We start from the raw sequence: 6804 nt of genomic DNA, 5'->3' as shown, positions 1-6804 counted from the left end.
AGACTTGGGACTTACTTGAGACTTGAAAGCTAAGACTTGGGACTTACTTGAGACTTGAAAGCTAAGACTTGGGACTTACTTGAGACTTGAAAGCTAAGACTTGGGACTTACTTGAAACTTGAAAGCTAAGACTTGGGACTTACTTGAAACTTGAAAGCTAAGACTTGGGACTTACTTGAGACTTGAAAGCTAAGACTTGGGACTTACTTGAGACTTGAAAGCTAAGACTTGGGACTTACTTGAGACTTGAAAGCTAAGACTTGGGACTTACTTGAAACTTGAAAGCTAAGACTTGGGACTTACTTGAGACTTGAAAGCTAAGACTTGGGACTTACTTGAAACTTGAAAGCTAAGACTTGGGACTTACTTGAGATTTGAAAGCTAAGACTTGGGACTTACTTGAGACTTGAAAGCTAAGACTTGGGACTTACTTGAGACTTGAAAGCTAAGACTTGGGACTTACTTGAGACTTGAAAGCTAAGACTTGGGACTTACTTGAGACTTGAAAGCTAAGACTTGGGACTTACTTGAAACTTGAAAGCTAAGACTTGGGACTTACTTGAAACTTGAAAGCTAAGACTTGAGACTGACTTGAGACTTGCACATGTGTGACTTGGTCCCATCTCTGCCTATATCTAGGCGGAAGGTAGATGTAAAATGCATGCTCCTCACTCCAGCTGACAGAAGAACATTTCCAAGCACAGCTGCACAGGTCTATTAGGGTGGATGCTTGTGGGCGGGGCTCGTAGGTTGAGGCTTAGAAACAGGTGGCATACTTTGGAAATCAAAATGGGAATGGGGGATGAGAAAAATGAGGAACTTTCAAACACAGCAGAAAGAGAAAAAAAATTAAATAATGCTGGTGACTTCAGGCACCCTAATATATATGTTCCCAAGAACAAAAAAAAAGCCATTTTTACATAATTTGTCAACTTTTAATAATGATTGTTCAGTTTTTCTATGGTCACTGTTTTTTCTTCTGTGCCCCTTTGCTTTTTATGGTTTCAGGCATTCCTTTTGTTTTGTGAAATCGGTTGTTGTTCGCCCCTCCTGCCTCTAGCTAGCTTGAGCTAACTTTCAACCAATCAGTATTCAATCAAAGTGTTATCATCAGGAGTCAAAGGGAGTCGTTTCTCTCCACAGTCGCCTCAGGCACGCTCAGGGATTGGACCGAAAACAAAGTTTCAGTGCAATCTGTTGGTTTCCTTAGTTAGGAAATTGTTTTTGAATTGGTTCTATATGAATGAATTGGAATATTTTACGAATAATTATGATTACAATTAATTGAATTCCAATTGGCTTGAATTGGACTTTATCATCTAAGTGCCTTTGTTGTATTTGGTGCTATATAAATAAAAATGAATTGAATTGAATCAGAGCCTTTGTGTCATTAGTCTTTTGCAGGACTACACCACTGTTGTCCACGTTGAAAAAATGTCTATCTGCAGAGACTGAGAGTGCCACAGATGGAAACTTGCATGAAAGCGTGAAACGAGCCTAGGTTGGACGCTTGCTCACGACAGCTCTCGGTGGGCAAACAGTGCCCTTCTAATACTTTTCAAAGCATTAATAGAAAATTGATATTTCACTTTTCTGATGCTTCCACTTTCATATGATCTGAATTTAGCTCTCTCTTCTAGAGAACGGCTATCTGGCTATCTATTAGAAGTGCTAAACATAGCATAACAAACTTAGATTAAACGGGGAAGGCCAGTGTCAGCTGGCAGAGATCAACATATTCATAGATTAATTCAACAAATGAGGGTGAAGAGTCAACATCAAGCCATTTTGAACTTCTGTGCCTTGATATTGCTCTTGTCATATGTTAATTTGCATTCCACCATTGATAATGTGTAGTTCTGGACTGAATTGGAATTACAAAAAAAACAAAAAACAACGGTAATACCTCAAATGATCTACTCTCCTGTGCTGCCCAGTATGTGCTTGCCTTGTACCTGTATTTTCTTGAAAAAGTGGTATGTACCCGCCTTTGTTCTATCTAGACACATTTAGTGTGCTTGAATTGACGGCCCCTGAGTGGCAAAACATTCTATATGGCTGCCACTGTAACTTGTAGGATGTATTGCGAGTATTACAAATAGATAGAGTTGTCAATTAAAAGTTGTTGGGAGGGACGTAACACGAAATTCAGGTCCCCATGTATAAACCATCTTGGTGGGCCTCCATGCTGACTTGATCAATAGTTATCACGCATATTTTTCCCATGGTATGGTGTAAGACAAAGATAATAAATATGATATTATAAGATTGTAAAGGCCTCCAACCTGCAGGGGGCCCTGGGTAAACAGCACAATTTACCCCTCCCAGTCCAACGCCACCGGTTGTTGATTTCAAGTGGGATCTTTAGCCCCGTTTCCACTATGCAGTCCGGTACGGGTCGGTTCAGAACGGTTCGCTTATTTCAGTGTTTCCACGACCACGAAACGTACTGGTCCCATGGTACCGTTACCATTTTTGTAACCTTTCTGCTTGGGGTACCAAGCACACAGGACCGGTTTCAGGCTCTGCTCTCCGTTGTTGGCGAGGAGGCTGTGCAGCGGGAGCTCGATGGCGTTGTGCGAAACGAAAAAGTTTTCCAGCTGATCGCCGCAAAAATGGCAGAGAGTGGTTTCAACAGGACCGCGAGCCAGTGTCGCATTAAGGTGAAGAAGCTTCGGAGTGATTACCGGTGGATCAAGGACCACAACAGCAGGAGCGGCGTGGACCGAAAACATTGGAGGTGGTTCGAAATGATGGATGCTATTTACACTTCGGCATGCACTCCGCCCACCCCTGAGGGTCCCCTTTGTACAGTGGGAACGCAAAGCTGACCCCAAAGCGACCCAATCCGTACCGTACCGATACGAAGTGACCCGAACCGTACTGACAGTGGAAACGAGGCTTTTGCAACCGTCCAAAGAATCTGTGGAGCACGGACAATAACGTCTTTCCAGAAATCCGTTATCTTGATTCTATGTACCTTATTTCTACGCCAGAAAAGATCTTTGCTTTCAAGTTTGTGTTTTTTAAATGACGTGTTCCAGTTTCCATTTAATATTTTCTGTATAAGTCTGTGCGTTCACATGTTTATGCTTTTGTTTGGATGCTACAGTTGCTGCGTTTCATTCTTGATGTTCCTTGTTTTTTCAAATTTGGTTCCATTTTGTAAGCAAGAGGGTACCAGGCTCGATCCCCACCCGGGGCCTTTCTGTGTGTAGTTTGCATGTTCTCCCCACGTATGCGTGGCCTTCCTCCCACTGTCCAAAAACATGCATGTTATTTTAAAGCAATACTATGTAACATTTCTACCTTAAAATAACAGCTTGAAAAAATTTGTGTGGCTAGAATGAGTTTTAATATTACCATTGGCCTGTCTCCTATGCCCTTCGGGGGTCTGAGTTGGAAAAACTGCGCTATGTAACTTTGCTGGAGCGGCCCGGTGGCGGCCCGGTGGCGGCCCGGGAGCTGAGCGGAAGTACTTCGACTTGCTTTCTGGCACACCTACCGCAAAAACAAATAGACCCCTCTCACGCTCCCAGGTACATTTGATTACTCTTACCTTCTTGGTCGACATAGCTTGCACCTTCTGACTCCTCGCCGGTTCGTCAACAAACGTGAAAAGTGAAAGTGAAAGGGTGTTGTATTTACGACAGTGTAACCGTACATTACCTCCAAGCCTGTAGGGGGAGCTCCAGAGTGGGCTTTTTGAGAAGTTACATTGTATCACTTTAATTGGTGTCTCTAAATTGTCCCTAGGAGTGAGTGTGAGCGTGTCCTTGTGTGGTTGTTTGTCTTGTGCGTCTCTGTGTAACCTGCCTCTCGCCCAGTGTGTTTTTCCAGTCTTTGCATTCTGATATTAATGTTCCGGTCATCGTTTTTTATGTTAGTTTCTTTCCTTGTATGCGTTTCGGTATGTGTGGTTCTATCTTTGTATTCGATTCTGTCTGTACCAGTGTTTAATCTTTGTTTTACACCGTTCATACATTTGTATTTTAGTCTTTGTGTTTCAGTGTTTAGTTTTTTTATGTGTTTTACAGTGTTACAGTCTTTGTCTGTGAAGATTTTGGGGTATTTGATATGGCAGTTACTCCTTCCAGTGTTTCATTATCTATGTTCCTGTCTGTTTTTCCAAGTTTCTTGTTCCAGTCTCATTAATGTCCGAGTTGAGTCTATGTCCTCAATTATTTTTGTTTTCATCCGTTCCTTACAGTCTTTGTGATTAAGTCTCTGTGTTACAGTGTCTCTATTGCGTTTCACGTTTTCCAGTCTGTGTTCTTTTGTTGTGTTTTAGTCTGTGTGTTTAAGTCATTGTGTCAAGTTTGTGTTTTGTAGTTTGTGTGACCCACCATCTTTTTTCTAATCCTTTTGTTCTAGTTTTTGTGTTTCAGTCTGAGATTAAGGGAAAGGAGCTTAGGAAAAGATGAGAAAAATAAACTTTTTTTTTTTTTTTTTTTTTAACTATTCAACCTGACCCATACAGTACTTGCAATGATAAGCCAGCCCCGGATACTGATAGGCCGGTAGTTGGAAATGAAAAGGCGACTCATATATAACCCAGCACCCCTCTTTGTTATTTACTGCTTTATCTGGACTTTGGCTTGACTGGTTAATGACATTGCCCCTATCACATGGTTCCTAAATTGTCCTCATACTTGGTTTTCACCTGGTTTTGTTTTAAAGCTGCAGTCGGCAGGTTTTCAAAATTGCGAGTCTAAAGCCTGATTTATACTCGGAAACCAGGTCGTCTGCGTGTGTGTCGCAGTTAACGCAGACATGCCCCCCCCCCTACGCAGACACTACGCAGACACTCTGGTGCACCTCCTCAAAATTGTAACTCACCGCAGACATCGCCGCAGGGAGGAGAGAAAGGAGGCCTCTGATTGGTCAACTCTACATCTACTCTACACTATGCGTATTTCCGGTTTGCTAACCGGCTGACGCTAACCGGCTGACGCTAACCGGCTGACGCTAACCGTGACGATTCTTTCCCTTTCTGCCAGCTCCAGTAGTAGCAATATTTCTTCTATTTCTAGATCGATCAGCTGCATCTCAATCAAAGTGCGCATTCGTCCAGTCGCCATTGTTGTTGAATGACCTCCGTAACCGTAACACCCACAATCCTAGCTTGTTCGTGATTGTCCCTCTTGCGTTGTGGCGTGGGATTAACATAGCGCAGACAGCGCTTCAAGGTATAAATCAAAAATAACTGCGTCGTGTCTGCGACAAGCTCACTGCGACACACTGCTGCGAAGTATACACGAGTCTAAAGTCGGAAAATTCGAACGGATACAACTTTCAGGTCCCTCCCCCAACCTCTAACAAGCTCCGAATCGCCCCCCAAACCCCTCCCCCTCTGTGGACGAGGTTGTGCACGTGAGTTCACACCAGTGTGAGCGCACACAAGCTGGGGCAGACTCACGCTCAGCAGTGTGTGCACAAGCTGTGATTGACAGGTAGGATTGCTCCACCCTAACTTGATTGGTTAAAAACAGCCGGGAGCGCTCGGTTTTTGCAAGCATGATTACAGGCTTCAGAGGGAGCTACAGATTTCGTTATTTTTCCTAAACAGCCTATTTAATATTCTACTTCCAGAATCCCATGACAGTTCAAGCTACTATGACTAAAAAAAAGTTGCCGACCACAGCTTTGATGCAACGTTATGTGCCCAAAGAATGAGGTCATCCGACTACCTGAATATACTGAATGACCAGGTTGTTCCATTAGTGGATTTTTTTTTTTTTCCTTCCCTGATGGCGCGGGCATATTCCAAGATGGCCATGCCAAGATTCATTGGGCTCAAATTGTGAAAGAGGAGGGAGCATAAGAGATCATTTTCAGACATGGATTGATCCAGACCATAATCCCATGGAGAATCTTTGGGATGTGCTGGAGAAGATTTTGCACAGCGGTCCGACTCTCCCACCATCACTACAAGATCCTGGCGAAAAATCAATGCAACTCTGGATGGGAATAAATATTGCAGACATTGCAGAAGCGTATCGAAATGATGCCACAGCAAACGCATGCCGTAATCAAAGATAAAGGTGGTCCAACGAAATATTAGAGTGCAACTTCTTTTTTGGACGGGCAGAGTATAATGGCTCTCAAACTCAAAGGAAAAATACGACAGGCTGTAATTGAACCACATTTACTCATGATGCCAACACTATGATTTTGGTGGTTGTGGTGTGAGGAGCAGTGATGGCTGGCATTAGGGGGGTGACTCTGGGACGCCAGTGGTCATTGTCTAGCCTCCTGGAGGTGTCGTGAGCCCAACTAGACGAAACACTGATGAAAGGAGGTCCCCACCTGATGACCCCAATGACATGTTGGTCAGCACTGCTCACTGATATATATTATAGGGAGTATAGGGAATTATTCACTGAGTCTGGTCCTTTTATTTTTAGCACAGGTTTCTTGCGTTTACCTTGAATCCAGCCAACAGCTTTTTTTCTACCATCTTAAAAGCTATGCCAGTGAGTGTAAAAACCTATGTAGGCTACAATTCTCGTACATATCTATCTCAACATCTCCACTTTTATCTATCCTGGAATAGCTTCAGTAAAAGTGACTCTTCATTAATTAGCTCCACTCAAAGTCATCGAACCAGAACTAGATCCAGTATCTTTTGCTTTCAGTCACCATTGTTTAAAGGAGCATTAAAAAAAAAAAGTCAACTAGGGCTTTGGGGCGTTAACCTACACAGACATGTGTTGCACAACCCTAAATGCTCCCACTGGCATAGCACAATTATTTAGGCTTCATATTGATTTGATGAAGCATAAAATTAAAAAGTTTTGCACA

The sequence above is a fragment of the Odontesthes bonariensis genome, chromosome 12, assembly GCF_027942865.1.
Source record: "Odontesthes bonariensis isolate fOdoBon6 chromosome 12, fOdoBon6.hap1, whole genome shotgun sequence".
Classification (NCBI taxonomy): Eukaryota; Metazoa; Chordata; class Actinopteri; order Atheriniformes; family Atherinopsidae; genus Odontesthes; species Odontesthes bonariensis.
Note: the sequence above shows the minus strand (reverse complement) of the source record.